The sequence below is a fragment of the Saccostrea cucullata genome, unplaced genomic scaffold, assembly GCF_032062105.1.
Source record: "Saccostrea cucullata isolate Sc308-1 unplaced genomic scaffold, CSIRO_AGI_Scuc_v1 ctg2585, whole genome shotgun sequence".
NCBI classification, from domain to species: domain Eukaryota; kingdom Metazoa; phylum Mollusca; class Bivalvia; order Ostreida; family Ostreidae; genus Saccostrea; species Saccostrea cuccullata.
Window position 1 is genome coordinate 4533 of NW_026918022.1, and position 19948 is coordinate 24480.

Sequence of the window (19948 nt, forward strand, 5' to 3'; positions counted from 1 at the left end):
TATAATTTCTTAATTTTGACTTTTTATGCAAATGAGGTCAAAAATGCTGGATTCTGATTGGTTAACCCACTAGCTAGTGCTAGTAGGAGAATGGCCTCACTATTTACATGTACAAAACCTTGTCACTAAGTAGTATAAGGGGTCTAGATAGGCGGGTCAACTGAGTGCACTTTTTATGCAAATGAGGTCAAAAATGCTGGATTCTGATTGGCTGGGGGATAGGCGGGTCAAGGGAGTGCAGATTGGGGGGTCTGGGGGGATAGCTGGGTCAAGGGAGTGCAGATTGGGGGTCTGGGGGATAGCCGGGTCAAGGGAGTGCAGCCCCTGGGGGGATAGCCGGGTCAATGGAGTGCAGCCCCTGGGGGATAGGTGGGTCAAGGGAGTGCAGATTAGGGGTCTGTGGGGGATAGCCGGGTCAATTCAGTACATATAGCCCCCTAAATACGGGGGTGTTTACACTGTGTTTACATTATATACTATACGCTGCTACTACGATTTTGTCAGCGACTCAAGAATTTAATTATAACGTCACGCTTCACAGTCTACCCAGCCTAGCCTAATCGGTTCAAACTGATTTCCTCAAAACAATAAAAACCTGGATTTTTTACTGAAAACAATTACAAAAACACACATGGTTTATATACCTTTACTGTAAGGGCCCTGTGCATCAATACGTTTTACCTGCGTTTTTATACCTGTTGCATCATCTGTAAGGGGGCCGTGTGCAAAACATACCATAGACTTACCTATGCATTGTGACGTCATAAACTTGGCAGCGACGTCATGTTAGTCCTTCACAAGCCGCGATGGCTGCTTATTTTGACACAATAACACAGACTTTCACAGCGCTTGAGACTTCATGTAATAACAGTATGGTCCTATGGATTTCAGTACCAAAACTGATTTTCTACCGTTTTTCTTCCAAGAAAGTTCTGAACAGCTGAATCCTGGATCAGCCTAGATGTTATTTCACTGGATTATTTAATGAATATTACTCTACTGAGTTACCTGGTTACATGGTAAGTTTTAACAAACTTTTCTTTATACATTTTCTATGAAGGTCATCTTTGTATTTATTCATTATTACTGTGTTATATACCTTATGTTTAGAACATTCATATAAACACTGCCATTGTTTACCCTGAAATACACTAGGACACTAAAAGATCCTTAAAATGTTGATAAATCTTTTTTGCATGAGTTATGATCATATTGTCTCACATTCCTTTTATTGGATCAGTATTCTAAATATTCTTATGAGGAGACTCCTAGCATATCTTATAAAATACTGATACATGCTTTTAAAACAACTAAAGTGATATTCTCAGTTGTTATTTCTAATATTTCTATGAATCTTTAATCACAGTGACCAAAAGAAGGATATGGAGATAATCAATCAGATCATATTATGCCAATGAATCTTTTGTCTCAAATCTTTTTTAATGAAATATACAGAATCTTTTGCCTTATTTGTCACTCATATTTTTACATTCTGGTGCAACAGTGGCCCAATGAAAGTGGGAAAAACTCAGTCTGAGCATCTCTGTAAATCTATAAACATGTGTGCCCCCCCCCCCTTTTTTTTTTAAACCTTCATGTATATACATGTATGTATTTTATTTAGTCAGTGATTTCAAACATCAACATGTAAAATATATATTGAGTACTTTAAAAGTGAATATGCATGATTTGTACACCCTGAATATTCTGACATACTAATGGTGACATCAGTTAAAAGAGTAATTAGTTATGTAAAATTCAGTTTATATGAATGTAAATGGGGTATTTATTCTCAGTTCATGTAAGGTATAATTTGCATGTAACCCAGAGTGTATTTAATATTACTATGATGGGTCATTCTGTGATTGAATTTAAATCAGAAAAAATGTTTACTAAATTTTGGTAAAATACATATGGTATCTTTTACATTTCTGTCCTGTTTGTCTGTCAATTGTTGCTTTACTTCCTTTGTAAAATGAGGTTAATTTGTGTATCACTGAATATTGTATGCTTTTTTTTCAGGATCAGCTAAGATGTTGTTTCACTGGATTATTTAATTGGGCATATAATTGGATAATTCTGGTAAGTTTGTCTTTGTTTTGTTTACATTTCCTATGAAGGTCATCTTTGCATTTAACCATGATTATATGGTTTAATTTAATTACTGTGTAATTCTTATGTGATCTAATATCTCTAACATTCATATAAGCACAGTCTTATTTTGTCTAAAATATACTAAGGAAACTTCATATTGTTAATAAGTCCTTTTGCATAAATTATGATATAATGTCATAATTCATTATGTCTGTTACCCATGGAATTCAGACTTACTAAATTGTGATCTATAAGGAATGTAATAAAAGAAAAAGTAAGAATCTACAAAAGGTTTATCCTTGTTTTGATTCTAAATATGTGGTATATATGGCATACATATATTTTCATTTTCACTTTTGTTTCTTGGTAATGAGCTTTTCAAAAAATGTAGGACTACATGTTGTATATGCTAATATCTTTTTGTATGCTGTACTGACAGGTATTAAACAAAATTGAATATGCTGTTAAGAGAAAGTCTGTTAGTGTCTAAAAATTACACTGATAATCATTTTGTATTTGTGATATTAATACAGTAACTGTGCTTCTTTTGTTATCTAAAGATAACATGATGAACTATTTTCATGAACTTTTTGGCACTGTATTTAAACATGCAATGTTTCATGCAGTTCCTTGTCATATTAACAAAATGATTATATTTTCTACAGTCCTCAACCTGGAAGATATGTTTTATTCCTAACCATCTATAATCCATTCTCTATGAAGTTCAGCCTGTCTGCCCAAATTCCTTTGGAAATACATAGTTAGTCAACCAACATAGAAACAATCAAACTTGAAGGTAAAGTTTCAATGAGATATCATTTTAATTTATTTAATTCTGTTTTATTTAAATGTTTATATTTTAAAATGGATAAAAAAAAAAATGGATAAAAAACATCTGATAATGGAAATCAATATCATAAAGATAGTAAGTTTTTTAGTGTCTAAATAATTAATCTGATAATCATTTTATTTATGATATTAATACAGTAGTTGTGCTTGTTTATTATCTATAGATAACATGATGAACTTTTCTCATCTGGAGTTAATGTTAAAAACAATTTTTTGAGATTAAAAACAAATATTTTCATGATCTTTTTTGGCATTGTACATGTTGTATTTAAACATGCAATGTTTCATGCAGTACTTGTCATATTAACAAAATGATTATATTTTCTACAGTCCTCAACCTGGAAGATATGTTTTATTCCTAACCATCTATAATCCATTCTCTATGAAGTTCAGCCTGTCTGCCCAAATTCCTTTGGAAATACATAGTTAGTCAACCAACATAGAAACAATCAAACTTGAAGGTAAAGTTTCAATGAGATATCATTTTAATTTATTTAATTCTGTTTTATTTAAATGTTTATATTTTAAAATGGATAAAAAAAATGGATAAAAAACATCTGATAATGGAAATCAATATCATAAAGATAGTAAGTTTTTTAGTGTCTAAATAATTAATCTGATAATCATTTTATTTATGATATTAATACAGTAGTTGTGCTTGTTTATTATCTATAGATAACATGATGAACTTTTCTCATCTGGAGTTAATTTTAAAAACAATTTTTGAGATTAAAAACAAATATTTCCATGATCTTTTTTTTGGCATTGTACATGTTGTATTTAAACATGCATATGTTTCATGCAGTACTCTGTCAAATTAACAAAATAGTAAGTTTTTTTAAATAATTTCTGATAATCATTTTATTTATGATATTAAACAGTATGCTTGTTTATTATCTATAGATAACATGATGAACTTTTCTCATCTGGAGTTAATGTTAAAAACAATTTTTTGAGATTAAAAACAAATATTTTCATGATCTTTTTTGGCATTGTACATGTTGTATTTAAACATGCAATGTTTCATGCAGTACTCTGTCATATTAACAAAATGATTATATTTTCTACAGTCCTCAACCTGGAAGATATGTTTTATTCCTAACCATCTATAATCCATTCTCTATGAAGTTCAGCCTGTCTGCCCAAATTCCTTTGGAAATACATAGTTAGTCAACCAACATAGAAACACACAAACTTGAAGGTAAAGTTTCAATGAGATACAATTGTAATTTTTATTTATTTATTTATTTATTTATTTATTTATTTACATATGCATTTTTATATTTTTGAATTGATAAGTAAATGATATATGATTTTTTTTTAAATAAAGAGGGCTTGGTGGTCATGGTCATGTTTAAACTCTATTGATATCCTTTAGAAGAAGAAGAAAAGGCATAAAAATTCATGATCAAATTTTTAAAACTAAAATGTATGAAATTTTTCTTTGCCAAATGATAGTTAACAGCTGAAGATAGCATATTTATAGAATAAGTTAAATATGGCTAATTTGTTAACCCCCAGCTTCCTTAATAGCATAATTGGTAAAGATAGGAAGTTTTGACTTCAATTGCTGATGAATTCTGTTCCATTTAATATTAACATTCTATCAAAGAGAAAGAATACTATAATGTGGCTCATTAGGATGACCAGAAAAGAAATCTTAATGACCCTCTTGACTATGTATAAAGATTGTAACCTTATAACTGATGTAAGATGATCTGATTGTGTGGAAATAAAATTTCCTGGTGTTTCTACTACCCAAGATCTTCTTATGAGTGTATGGGACTGCTGTAAACCTTCTCCTGTTTATAAAAATAATACCTTGGAGCATGACACTTTATTCATAAAAGGTACTTTCAATATCATTTCTATGAGTTTGTGTTCTTTCTTTTTAATAATCTAGTGTTATATCTCCTTTAACCTCATTAATATGTATGCTTCCAACATCTTAGATCTGTCTGTATAGTTTCTTCAGCTCTTTGAACACAAATACCCTGATTCAATCTTTTGAGGTAAACATCATAGAGACATCATAGATGATTATCAGAGTGTATATATCACAATCTTGACCATAAGGTCAATTTAAATGGTCAAAGGCACAACAAATGAAAGTGAAAACTTTTTTTTTTTTTTTTTTTTTTATCAGAATACATAATTTTGTAATAAACAAACACTGGAAAGTTACTCTCATAATGAGCCTTAATGTCTTCCAAGAGTTCAGTTTGGACTTCCTCCATTAATCCTTGTATCTTGTAATCCTTGTATCTCCAATGGTTTTGTGGGCTAAAAATCATGTGTCTTTAACAATCTTTTTTTTCTGACAACTGTTTTCTCTTATCATCTATAAACTTGACTTCTTCTCTAGTCAAAGGTCTTTCAGGGTAATCCAAGTAATTCTCACCCTCTTTTGGTAATAAATGGTTATATTCTTCATTGGCTTCTTCTGCAATCAAGGGTCTTTCTATGTAATCTCTGACAACATTAGGATCACCCTTTTCTGGACATAATTGGTTATATTCTTCTTGAGAAATGATCTCAATAGTGCCATCTTTTTTTTTTATTTTAACTGGTATACCTCTGTCTACATCTTTCTCTGAAAGAATTCTCTCTCCGAACTGAATTTTACTCATTCCTTTACTCTTTTCTTTACTAGAGGTGTTACCCATGGTTAATATGAAAAGTCAAAATCTTATGTTACAACTTGTTTTTATACCCTTTTTGTCTATATGTAGAATTCCATCAAGCTTATATTACATTACAATTTTTTTTTTTTTCAACTAAGACATTATTTTTTTTTATTTTTTCAGGATTCTCTAGTGAGAGGTTATGGAAATGATCTATGTCTACTCTTAGAATGGTGAAAGACTCTCAGATTATGCAAAGACTAACAGAATATCCTCTCTTGGAACACTGAAACAAGAAAACCAAACTTAAGAGGATGGAGGATTTAAGAAGAACATAAATATGATTTCCATCGAATTTAACCAGTACGATCATAGACTGTGGTTTATACAGGATGACAAAGAAAGGACCCAGGATTGTATGTTTCACTGTCAGACACTGACTATGGATAAAGTGTAATCATTTATCAAACTGAGATCTAGTCAAATCAAGTATTGAAAATATGATTTTCTGATAGCATGAGCTCTTTAAAAACTATTTCTCACGGACCTCAAAGTATCTGAATGTGACTTTTATTTTTACCAATTCATATTGAAGACTGTTGTTATGTATGGGAATTACACATTTAAACCTTTTATTTTTCATCTAATTTTTACAACCCCCTAGAAATTACACAGATATCCAGATGCTGGATTTAATGGTATTATTTAACTTTCCTGGAATTGTAAATATATTTTGTTTGTGTATGTATCATGTTTAATTTTGAATTTAAAATTTGTCTCAATAGGACCCCCATAAAGATGTAAGTGTCCCATAATCTGTGATGCAATAATATCTTGAATATTTGTTGTCATCCCATATACTTCATACTTACTACATAAAGACTGATTGGAGGAATACACTTTTTTTGTTTGGGACACTTTATCAAGGTCAAAGCATGAGATTATTGAGAAGACTACTTTGACAATAATTTGTAACTTACAAACTTCACATCATAAGTACATAAATGAAGAATGAATAGGATGAATAAGAGATTTCTTAAGAAATCTTGGATCATGTTTCTCCTGAATAAAAACCAGTTACTGAGATAACTGATATGAGTCTTGCAATAACTTCAACATTTTGTAATAAGTATAGAAAATATGATTTTCTGATAGCATGGGCTCTTTAAAAATTAATTCTCACGGACTTCAGAGTATTTAAATGTGACTTTTATTTTTTGCCAATTCATATTGAAGACAGTTGTTATGTATGAGAAGTATACATTTAAACCTTTTATTTTGCATCTTATTTCTATAACCCCCTAGAAATTACACAGATATTCAGATGCTAGATTTAATGTAATTATTACTTTCCTGGAATTGTAAATATATTGTATTTGTGTATATATGTATGTGTATTGTACCCTATTTTTAAATTTAAAACTTGAAATATGATAAAGGTCCCTTAGTATCCCACATCAAGATGCCAGTTACCCAGTAATCTGTGATGCAATATCTTGAATATTTTTATCATCTCATATACTTCATGCTTACTACACATAACAGCTTATAGTAATACACATAGTTTTAAAGGACACATTTGTCAAGGTCAAAGCATGCGATTATTGAGATAACTACTTTTGAAAATAATTTGTAACCTACAAACTTCACATCATAAGTTAAGAATGAATCGGAGATTTTCTATAGATTTTAAGATCATTTTTCTTCTGGGTAAAAGTCAGTTGGTAAGATTACTAATATGAGCTTTGTAATGTTGAAACTTTAACATTTTGTTATAACCTAGAGACTTTATATCTGTTATATTGGGTGACATGGCATATTCTTTGGAAAGAATTGGAAATGTAAATCAAATGCACAACAAGGATGTTTAAAGACTATTACTATGTAATACCTAAGAATTCTGTAAAAAATCTTATTATCACTGCATAGATAAAGACTGGTTGGAATAATATAAGTTTTGAACTAAGGTCAAGGGGAAAAACCCATTCATAAATAGATCTGCATGGGGAAGACTCCTCTAGATCTTCATTCAAAAGTAAAGAAAGTATTTTTTTTTTAAGTTTGAAAGATTGAATGGCAGCATATCATTTGCTTATGAATTTAAAATGAATCCAAACATATACATCTTTAGATGATAACTGTAGAATTTTTTCAATTCCTGGACTTTCTGTCTTGATATTTTCCTTTATTTTCTGTAAAATTTAATGATTGTCTTTTTTAGTTTAGTTGCATTAGTTTCTTTTTGGCATGTAAAAATGACATCATCCAATTTGAAAGAAGTTCATCTACATTTTATATTTAGGAGAGAATTTTTCATCAAAGGTTTCATTTTTGTTTATATGGAATGCTAAGTTCTGTTGATTTCCCTTTTTCCTACTAAAGACATACCAGTAGAGTAGTAAATGTACATGATGTGTCAGCAAAGCATGCGGAAACCTGATGACTTTATCATTTCTGATTAAATCAAATTATGAGTTTCATCTTTGTTACATTGTAATAATTCCTAAATAGGACACACACCAGAAACTCTTAAAATGATCTCTACTGTTTTAACTGAGCATCAGGCTTTAACAGTACATAACTATTCCAAATGATTTTTGGACGCTTTTGTATCAAAAAGACAAAACAGTTGGTTCACAGATGTTCCAAAGAAAAACAGCCACAAAGAAATGATTTGTTATGTTCTTTGATTGATTCATGTAAAATATATTTTAAAAAGTATACTCTAACATTTATCTTTTGCATAAATAACTTTTTGTGGAGAATTTTTCATAACTTTAAAAAAGTAGTCTTATTGTGTAATATGGTTAGCTTAAAATCTTGTAGACTTTAAAGTTTTACATGACCTGTCACACATCTTACATGTGTAACCATTTCATTTCAGGGTATTCAGCATATATTGTGGTTTTCTCTTAAATTTATTTGCTTATGTAATCAATAATTTGAGAATACTCAAATTAGGAAATGTAAGAGAGAATAGGCAAGAAAATCAGGGTTAAAAAATGTTTTTACTACAAAGGGGTTAATCTATTATTTAATATATAAGTACATTCAGTCTATACATTTCATTTGGGTATGAAATAAACTTACATTTGAGCATTTTAAGACAATTGTAAATATTACTTTAATCTGTTTTTAAAAAAATGACGAGATTCACTGTCAGCATGTTATTTCCTATAAAATAAAAAGAAAACAAACAATTTTATTTGAGTCAGTTTTTCTTTAAATGTAAATAAGAAGCATTGGAAGTTGGGAATATTTCACAAAGTTGATTGAATATAATACTCACTAGGACAGTTGGAGTATTATGATTTTACCCTAAAGGACACCAGTTTAAATTTCAATATACAAATCATGATTAGTCATGGAGTATAAAGTTTACACTTGCCAAAAAGTAAATGGTATCTCTATTCAGGGTCAATCCAAAGGAATGAAAACAATGTTTCTTTCTATGTATCAAATTTGAAGGATTTCTTGCAATAATTTCACTGTGTTCCTGTTCTGTTTTCTTTCTATGTATGGATAACCCTAACCTGTTCAATCAGAATACAAGAAGTAAATAAATTATGTCAAATGAAGAAGGTGCACAGCAGAAATTTACATGAATTGAACAGAGAATTCTGAGTTTCCCTCAAATATGGCACCAAGTGATGTAAATTTAAAAGAAAATGTGGATCCATCTTATGATTGAGACTAGTACATATTATGAATGATGGGCATTATGACATTTAGAATGACATTACATTGATTCAATTATATGGACAGCTCTTAATCCATACAGTCAAAATGGAGGAAATATTTTTCTTTATAGGCATAAAGTAAGAAACACTCAACCAATTCATCAGAATTTTACTCTTTAAAGAAAAGGAGCCTTACTTGCTTTGTTGAGTTGACATTCCTATTTTGTCTTTGGTAGGTACACTGATGGTTTCCTTGACTATAATGGGAACTTTTTATTTAAAAGTCCTCAGATTGTCCTGATATTTTGGTTAAAATAACTGCATGACATCAAATAATTTGTTCATACAAAGAAATAAAAGATTTTCCAGGTTTCTTCTTTTTTTGGGTCAAATTAAAAATAGTGTCCAACTAATATATCCAACATATAATACAAGATAATCATCCAAGTTACACAAAGGTAAATAAATGACCTTTTTAAGGTTTTAGTCAAAAGATCAAAGTGAGAAGGATATTTAATAGTTTGGTTAATATTCATCAAACTCCATGGATAGATTAATTAAACAAGCTTCATAAATTTTGATTTTCAGGTAAAAGATTAGCACAATTTTTGCTATACCATTGTTGTCCATGAATATCTAATCAACACTATTGATTTTTCAGGTTAAGGGTCAATGTGTTCCTACTACAGTAAAACTTCATTAATATAAGGATATCAGGGTGATTCGTTTATTTGTTAGAAATTAGTTATAAAATCTCCCACTCTTTTCTATAATATATCAGTGAATGTGCTCCTTAATTTTAAAGAATTTTACAAGCAAATCATATACTGACTTTCAATCCTTCAAAACACAATATAAATTGAATCTTGATATTAATACTTTTTAGGCTTTCAGACTTATAGGATTTCAATCTTAAAAACTTTCAGACTTTTAATCTTTAAAAACATTTAATCATGAGGACTGATTATTTATCTAGTAAGTCTTGTCTTTATGTAATTAAGATCAGTCTTTAGTTATTCAAAATTTTCATATTTGTAAAACCAAATTGTGAAAGTACGGTGTTTGTGTAATCTTCTTAATGTTTGTCTAAAATTATTGGATTTTAATACTGTCAAATATAATTTGTGATGATCAAAATTTCCAACTGAATTCAAAGACAAACTGCCTGACCAATATATATTTAAAGTTTCAACACCATACACTCTTGAATATCCCTAGATATCAATACATTTATTCAGCATTAGCTATCATCCGTAAAATAACCTAAGAAACACTTTTATCGTAACTTTAAAAAACATGAAATTCCTCACGCAATTTTAAAGAATCTTTGTTATAAGGGATATTAAAGGCAAAGGATCCATAAATTTCCAAGTAGCAATATTTTAAAACTACATATCCACATTAAATTGAGGATCATTTGAAGATCCCTTTTCTTGATAACTCATGAAATTTTATGTAGTATGACTATAATGTGTAATTAATCTTGATGAAAAAAAAAAAGGATGGTGTTAAGTTAGCCAAACCCAACATCCAAGGGAGAGGGAAGGGGGTTGAACCCTTTTGTCCAGGATACATGAATTTTAAAGGTTTAAAAAAATCATAAAAGTATATCAAATTTATAAGGTTAATATTTCTTAAGTTTTGTTTTTATTTAACTTTCAAATTTTCTTTTTAATAAAAACAAAACTTAAGAAATATTAACCTTATAAATTTGATATACTTTTATGATTTTTTTAAACCTTTAAATTTCATGTATCCTGGACAAAAGGGTTCAACCCCCTTCCCTCTCCCTTGGATGTTGGGTTTGGCTAACTTAACACTATCCTTTTTTTTTTCATCAAGATTAATTACACATTATAGTCATACTACATAAAATTTCATGAGTTATCAAGAAAAGGGATCTTCAAATGATCCTCAATTTAATGTGGATATGTAGTTTTAAAATATTGCTACTTGGAAATTTATGGATCCTTTGCCTTTAATATCCCTTATAACAAAGATTCTTTAAAATTGCGTGAGGAATTTCATGTTTTTTAAAGTTACGATAAAAGTGTTTCTTAGGTTATTTTACGGATGATAGCTAATGCTGAATAAATGTATTGATATCTAGGGATATTCAAGAGTGTATGGTGTTGAAACTTTAAATATATATTGGTCAGGCAGTTTGTCTTTGAATTCAGTTGGAAATTTTGATCATCACAAATTATATTTGACAGTATTAAAATCCAATAATTTTAGACAAACATTAAGAAGATTACACAAACACCGTACTTTCACAATTTGGTTTTACAAATATGAAAATTTTGAATAACTAAAGACTGATCTTAATTACATAAAGACAAGACTTACTAGATAAATAATCAGTCCTCATGATTAAATGTTTTTAAAGATTAAAAGTCTGAAAGTTTTTAAGATTGAAATCCTATAAGTCTGAAAGCCTAAAAAGTATTAATATCAAGATTCAATTTATATTGTGTTTTGAAGGATTGAAAGTCAGTATATGATTTGCTTGTAAAATTCTTTAAAATTAAGGAGCACACATTCACTGATATATTATAGAAAAGAGTGGGAGATTTTATAACTAATTTCTAACAAATAAACGAATCACCCTGATATCCTTATATTAATGAAGTTTTACTGTAGTAGGAACACATTGACCCTTAACCTGAAAAATCAATAGTGTTGATTAGATATTCATGGACAACAATGGTATAGCAAAAATTGTGCTAATCTTTTACCTGAAAATCAAAATTTATGAAGCTTGTTTAATTAATCTATCCATGGAGTTTGATGAATATTAACCAAACTATTAAATATCCTTCTCACTTTGATCTTTTGACTAAAACCTTAAAAAGGTCATTTATTTACCTTTGTGTAACTTGGATGATTATCTTGTATTATATGTTGGATATATTAGTTGGACACTATTTTTAATTTGACCCCCCAAAAAAAGAAGAAACCTGGAAAATCTTTTATTTCTTTGTATGAACAAATTATTTGATGTCATGCAGTTATTTTAACCAAAATATCAGGACAATCTGAGGACTTTTAAATAAAAAGTTCCCATTATAGTCAAGGAAACCATCAGTGTACCTACCAAAGACAAAATAGGAATGTCAACTCAACAAAGCAAGTAAGGCTCCTTTTCTTTAAAGAGTAAAATTCTGATGAATTGGTTGAGTGTTTCTTACTTTATGCCTATAAAGAAAAATATTTCCTCCATTTTGACTGTATGGATTAAGAGCTGTCCATATAATTGAATCAATGTAATGTCATTCTAAATGTCATAATGCCCATCATTCATAATATGTACTAGTCTCAATCATAAGATGGATCCACATTTTCTTTTAAATTTACATCACTTGGTGCCATATTTGAGGGAAACTCAGAATTCTCTGTTCAATTCATGTAAATTTCTGCTGTGCACCTTCTTCATTTGACATAATTTATTTACTTCTTGTATTCTGATTGAACAGGTTAGGGTTATCCATACATAGAAAGAAAACAGAACAGGAACACAGTGAAATTATTGCAAGAAATCCTTCAAATTTGATACATAGAAAGAAACATTGTTTTCATTCCTTTGGATTGACCCTGAATAGAGATACCATTTACTTTTTGGCAAGTGTAAACTTTATACTCCATGACTAATCATGATTTGTATATTGAAATTTAAACTGGTGTCCTTTAGGGTAAAATCATAATACTCCAACTGTCCTAGTGAGTATTATATTCAATCAACTTTGTGAAATATTCCCAACTTCCAATGCTTCTTATTTACATTTAAAGAAAAACTGACTCAAATAAAATTGTTTGTTTTCTTTTTATTTTATAGGAAATAACATGCTGACAGTGAATCTCGTCATTTTTTTAAAAACAGATTAAAGTAATATTTACAATTGTCTTAAAATGCTCAAATGTAAGTTTATTTCATACCCAAATGAAATGTATAGACTGAATGTACTTATATATTAAATAATAGATTAACCCCTTTGTAGTAAAAACATTTTTTAACCCTGATTTTCTTGCCTATTCTCTCTTACATTTCCTAATTTGAGTATTCTCAAATTATTGATTACATAAGCAAATAAATTTAAGAGAAAACCACAATATATGCTGAATACCCTGAAATGAAATGGTTACACATGTAAGATGTGTGACAGGTCATGTAAAACTTTAAAGTCTACAAGATTTTAAGCTAACCATATTACACAATAAGACTACTTTTTTAAAGTTATGAAAAATTCTCCACAAAAAGTTATTTATGCAAAAGATAAATGTTAGAGTATACTTTTTAAAATATATTTTACATGAATCAATCAAAGAACATAACAAATCATTTCTTTGTGGCTGTTTTTCTTTGGAACATCTGTGAACCAACTGTTTTGTCTTTTTGATACAAAAGCGTCCAAAAATCATTTGGAATAGTTATGTACTGTTAAAGCCTGATGCTCAGTTAAAACAGTAGAGATCATTTTAAGAGTTTCTGGTGTGTGTCCTATTTAGGAATTATTACAATGTAACAAAGATGAAACTCATAATTTGATTTAATCAGAAATGATAAAGTCATCAGGTTTCCGCATGCTTTGCTGACACATCATGTACATTTACTACTCTACTGGTATGTCTTTAGTAGGAAAAAGGGAAATCAACAGAACTTAGCATTCCATATAAACAAAAATGAAACCTTTGATGAAAAATTCTCTCCTAAATATAAAATGTAGATGAACTTCTTTCAAATTGGATGATGTCATTTTTACATGCCAAAAAGAAACTAATGCAACTAAACTAAAAAAGACAATCATTAAATTTTACAGAAAATAAAGGAAAATATCAAGACAGAAAGTCCAGGAATTGAAAAAATTCTACAGTTATCATCTAAAGATGTATATGTTTGGATTCATTTTAAATTCATAAGCAAATGATATGCTGCCATTCAATCTTTCAAACTTAAAAAAAAATACTTTCTTTACTTTTGAATGAAGATCTAGAGGAGTCTTCCCCATGCAGATCTATTTATGAATGGGTTTTTCCCCTTGACCTTAGTTCAAAACTTATATTATTCCAACCAGTCTTTATCTATGCAGTGATAATAAGATTTTTTACAGAATTCTTAGGTATTACATAGTAAAAGTCTTTAAACATCCTTGTTGTGCATTTGATTTACATTTCCAATTCTTTCCAAAGAATATGCCATGTCACCCAATATAACAGATATAAAGTCTCTAGGTTATAACAAAATGTTAAAGTTTCAACATTACAAAGCTCATATTAGTAATCTTACCAACTGACTTTTACCCAGAAGAAAAATGATCTTAAAATCTATAGAAAATCTCCGATTCATTCTTAACTTATGATGTGAAGTTTGTAGGTTACAAATTATTTTCAAAAGTAGTTATCTCAATAATCGCATGCTTTGACCTTGACAAATGTGTCCTTTAAAACTATGTGTATTACTATAAGCTGTTATGTGTAGTAAGCATGAAGTATATGAGATGATAAAAATATTCAAGATATTGCATCACAGATTACTGGGTAACTGCATCTTGAAGTGGGATACTAAGGGACCTTTATCATATTTCAAGTTTTAAATTTAAAAATAGGGTACAATACACATACATATATACACAAATACAATATATTTACAATTCCAGGAAAGTAATAATTACATTAAATCTAGCATCTGAATATCTGTGTAATTTCTAGGGGGATATAGAAATAAGATGCAAAATAAAAGGTTTAAATGTATACTTCTCATACATAACAACTGTCTTCAATATGAATTGGCAAAAAATAAAAGTCACATTTAAATACTCTGAAGTCCGTGAGAATTAATTTTTAAAGAGCCCATGCTATCAGAAAATCATATTTTCTATACTTATTACAAAATGTTGAAGTTATTGCAAGACTCATATCAGTTATCTCAGTAACTGGTTTTTATTCAGGAGAAACATGATCCAAGATTTCTTAAGAAATCTCTTATTCATCCTATTCATTCTTCATTTATGTACTTATGATGTGAAGTTTGTAAGTTACAAATTATTGTCAAAGTAGTCTTCTCAATAATCTCATGCTTTGACCTTGATAAAGTGTCCCAAACAACAAAGTGTATTCCTCCAATCAGTCTTTATGTAGTAAGTATGAAGTATATGGGATGACAACAAATATTCAAGATATTATTGCATCACAGATTATGGGACACTTACATCTTTATGGGGGTCCTATTGAGACAAATTTTAAATTCAAAATTAAACATGATACATACACAAACAAAATATATTTACAATTCCAGGAAAGTTAAATAATACCATTAAATCCAGCATCTGGATATCTGTGTAATTTCTAGGGGGTTGTAAAAATTAGATGAAAAATAAAAGGTTTAAATGTGTAATTCCCATACATAACAACAGTCTTCAATATGAATTGGTAAAAATAAAAGTCACATTCAGATACTTTGAGGTCAGTGAGAAATAGTTTTTAAAGAGCTCATGCTATCAGAAAATCATATTTTCAATACTTGATTTGACTAGATCTCAGTTTGATAAATGATTACACTTTATCCATAGTCAGTGTCTGACAGTGAAACATACAATCCTGGGTCCTTTCTTTGTCATCCTGTATAAACCACAGTCTATGATCGTACTGGTTAAATTCGATGGAAATCATATTTATGTTCTTCTTAAATCCTGCATCCTCTTAAGTTTGGTTTTCTTGTTTCAGTGTTCCAAGAGAGGATATTCTGTTAGTCTTTGCATAATCTGAGAGTCTTTCACCATTCTAAGAGTAGACATAGATCATTTCCATAACCTCTCACTAGAGAATCCTGAAAAAATAAAAAAATAATGTCTTAGTTGAAAAAAAAAATTGTAATGTAATATAAGCTTGATGGAATTCTACATATAGACAAAAAGGGTATAAAAACAAGTTGTAACATAAGATTTTGACTTTTCATATTAACCATGGGTAACACCTCTAGTAAAGAAAAGAGTAAAGGAATGAGTAAAATTCAGTTCGGAGAGAGAATTCTTTCAGAGAAAGATGTAGACAGAGGTATACCAGTTAAAATAAAAAAGATGGCACTATTGAGATCATTTCTCAAGAAGAATATAACCAATTATGTCCAGAAAAGGGTGATCCTAATGTTGTCAGAGATTACATAGAAAGACCCTTGATTGCAGAAGAAGCCAATGAAGAATATAACCATTTATTACCAAAAGAGGGTGAGAATTACTTGGATTACCCTGAAAGACCTTTGACTAGAGAAGAAGTCAAGTTTATAGATGATAAGAGAAAACAGTTGTCAGAAAAAAAAGATTGTTAAAGACACATGATTTTTAGCCCACAAAACCATTGGAGATACAAGGATTACAAGATACAAGGATTAATGGAGGAAGTCCAAACTGAACTCTTGGAAGACATTAAGGCTCATTATGAGAGTAACTTTCCAGTGTTTGTTTATTACAAAATTATGTATTCTGATAAAAAAAAAAAAAAAAAGAAAAGTTTTCACTTTCATTTGTTGTGCCTTTGACCATTTAAATTGACCTTATGGTCAAGATTGTGATATATACACTCTGATAATCATCTATGATGTCTCTATGATGTTTACCTCAAAAGATTGAATCAGGGTATTTGTGTTCAAAGAGCTGAAGAAACTATACAGACAGATCTAAGATGTTGGAAGCATACATATTAATGAGGTTAAAGGAGATATAACACTAGATTATTAAAAAGAAAGAACACAAACTCATAGAAATGATATTGAAAGTGCCTTTTATGAATAAAGTGTCATGCTCCAAGGTATTATTTTTATAAACAGGAGAAGGATTACAGCAGTCCCATACACTCATAAGAAGATCTTGGGTAGTAGAAACACCAGGAAATTTTATTTCCACACAATCAGATCATCTTACATCAGTTATAAGGTTACAATCTTTATACATAGTCAAGAGGGTCATTAAGATTTCTTTTCTGGTCATCCTAATGAGCCACATTATAGTATTCTTTCTCTTTGATAGAATGTTAATATTAAATGGAAAATTCAGAATTCATCAGCAATTGAAGTCAAAACTTCCTATCTTTACCAATTATGCTATTAAGGAAGCTGGGGGTTAACAAATTAGCCATATTTAACTTATTCTATAAATATGCTATCTTCAGCTGTTAACTATCATTTGGCAAAGAAAAATTTCATACATTTTAGTTTTAAAAATTTGATCATGAATTTTTATGCCTTTTCTTCTTCTTCTAAAGGATATCAATAGAGTTTAAACATGACCATGACCACCAAGCCCTCTTTATTTAAAAAAAAATCATATATCATTTACTTATCAATTCAAAAATATAAAAATGCATATGAAAATAAATTAATAAATAAATAAATAAATAAATAGATAAATAAAAATTACAATTGTATCTCATTGAAACTTTACCTTCAAGTTTGATTGTTTCTATGTTGGTTGACTAACTATGTATTTCCAAAGGAATTTGGGCAGACAGGCTGAACTTCATAGAGAATGGATTATAGATGGTTAGGAATAAAACATATCTTCCAGGTTGAGGACTGTAGAAAAATATAATCATTTTGTTAATATGACAGAGTACTGCATGAAACATTGCATGTTTAAATACAACATGTACAATACCAAAAAAGATCATGAAAATATTTGTTTTTAATCTCAAAAAATTGTTTTTAACATTAACTCCAGATGAGAAAAGTTCATCATGTTATCTATAGATAATAAACAAGCACAACTACTGTATTAATATCATAAATAAAATGATTATCAGATTAATTATTTAGACACTAAAAAACTTACTATCTTTATGATATTGATTTCCATTATCAGATGTTTTTTATCCATTTTTTTATCCATTTTAAAATATAAACATTTAAATAAAACAGAATTAAATAAATTAAAATGATATCTCATTGAAACTTTACCTTCAAGTTTGATTGTTTCTATGTTGGTTGACTAACTATGTATTTCCAAAGGAATTTGGGCAGACAGGCTGAACTTCATAGAGAATGGATTATAGATGGTTAGGAACAAAACATATCTTCCAGGTTAGGACTGTATAGAAAATATAAAAATATTGAGAATATGACAAGGAACTGCATGAAACATTGCATGTTTAAATACAGTGCATGATTTAGAATCAAAAACAAAACATATCAGATGTTTTTTATATTATCCATTATTAAAAATAGAAAATATAATCATTTTGTTAATAATTCCAAGCAGACAATTGCATGTTTAAATACAGTGCTAAAAAGTCCATGAAAATAGTTCATCATGTTATCTTTAGATAACAAAAGAAGCACAGTTACTGTATTAATATCACAAATACAAAATGATTATCTGTGTAATTTTTAGACACTAACAGACTTTCTCTTAACAGCATATTCAATTTTGTTTAATACCTGTCAGTACAGCATACAAAAAGATATTAGCATATACAACATGTAGTCCTACATTTTTTGAAAAGCTCATTACCAAGAAACAAAAGTGAAAATGAAAATATATGTATGCCATATATACCACATATTTAGAATCAAAAACAAGGATAAACCTTTTGTAGATTCTTACTTTTTCTTTTATTACATTCCTTATAGATCACAATTTAGTAAGTCTGAATTCCATGGGTAACAGACATAATGAATTATGACATTATATCATAATTTATGCAAAAGGACTTATTAACAATATGAAGTTTCCTTAGTATATTTTAGACAAAATAAGACTGTGCTTATATGAATGTTAGAGATATTAGATCACATAAGAATTACACAGTAATTAAATTAAACCATATAATCATGGTTAAATGCAAAGATGACCTTCATAGGAAATGTAAACAAAACAAAGACAAACTTACCAGAATTATCCAATTATATGCCCAATTAAATAATCCAGTGAAACAACATCTCAGCTGATCCTGAAAAAAAAGCATACAATATTCAGTGATACACAAATTAACCTCATTTTACAAAGGAAGTAAAGCAACAATTGACAGACAAACACGACAGAAATGTAAAAGATACCATATGTATTTTACCAAAATTTAGTAAACATTTTTTCTGATTTAAATTCAATCACAGAATGACCCATCGTAGTAATATTAAATACACTATGGGTTACATGCAAATTATACCTTACATGAACTGAGAATAAATACCTCATTTACATTCATATAAACTGAATTTTACATAACTAATTACTCTTTTAACTGATGTCACCATTAGTATGTCAGAATATTCAGGGTGTAAAAATCATGCATATTCACTTTTAAAGTACTCAATATATCCATAGGACCATACTGTTATTACATGAAGTCTCAAGCGCTGTGAAAGTCTGTGTTATTGTATCAAAATAAGCAGCCATCGCGGCTTGTGAAGGACTGTATATTTCATTAAAAAACATTTGACAAAAGTGGCGCTGCCAAGTTTATGACGTCACAATGCATAGGTAGAAGTCTATGGAATATCACTTTATGTTTTAAAAGCATGTACGGCCCCCTTACAGATGATGCAACAGGTATAAAAACGCAGGTAAAACGTATTGATGCACAGGGCCCTTACAGTAAAGGTATATAAACCATGTGTGTTTTTTGTAATTGTTTTCAGTAAAAAATCCAGGTTTTTATTGTTTTGAGGAAATCAGTTATAACACGATTAGGCTAGGCTGGTAGACTGTGAAGCGT

At 29.2% G+C, this 19948-nt stretch overlaps 2 long non-coding RNA genes across 3 annotated transcripts; one reads left to right on the forward strand and one right to left on the reverse strand.

Moving 5' to 3' along the window:
- Nucleotides 1–798: 798 nt before the first annotated feature.
- On the forward strand, nt 799–7026 carry LOC134235057 (uncharacterized). 2 transcript variants are annotated; one of them, XR_009985329.1, is made up of 6 exons: nt 799–1019; nt 2023–2082; nt 2760–2890; nt 3274–3404; nt 4014–4144; nt 5751–7026. It is a non-coding gene; the product is annotated as an uncharacterized LOC134235057 (long non-coding RNA). The 2 variants fall into 2 exon arrangements; XR_009985331.1 differs by lacking the exons at nt 799–1019; nt 2023–2082 and adding an exon at nt 2468–2533.
- A 6038-nt stretch (nt 7027–13064) lies between these two features.
- Nucleotides 13065–18317, reverse strand: LOC134235143 (uncharacterized). The gene is made up of 3 exons (XR_009985351.1): nt 18192–18317; nt 17680–17810; nt 13065–16070 (listed from the first exon to the last, which is right to left on the reverse strand). It is a non-coding gene; the product is annotated as an uncharacterized LOC134235143 (long non-coding RNA).
- Nucleotides 18318–19948: the final 1631 nt, after the last annotated feature.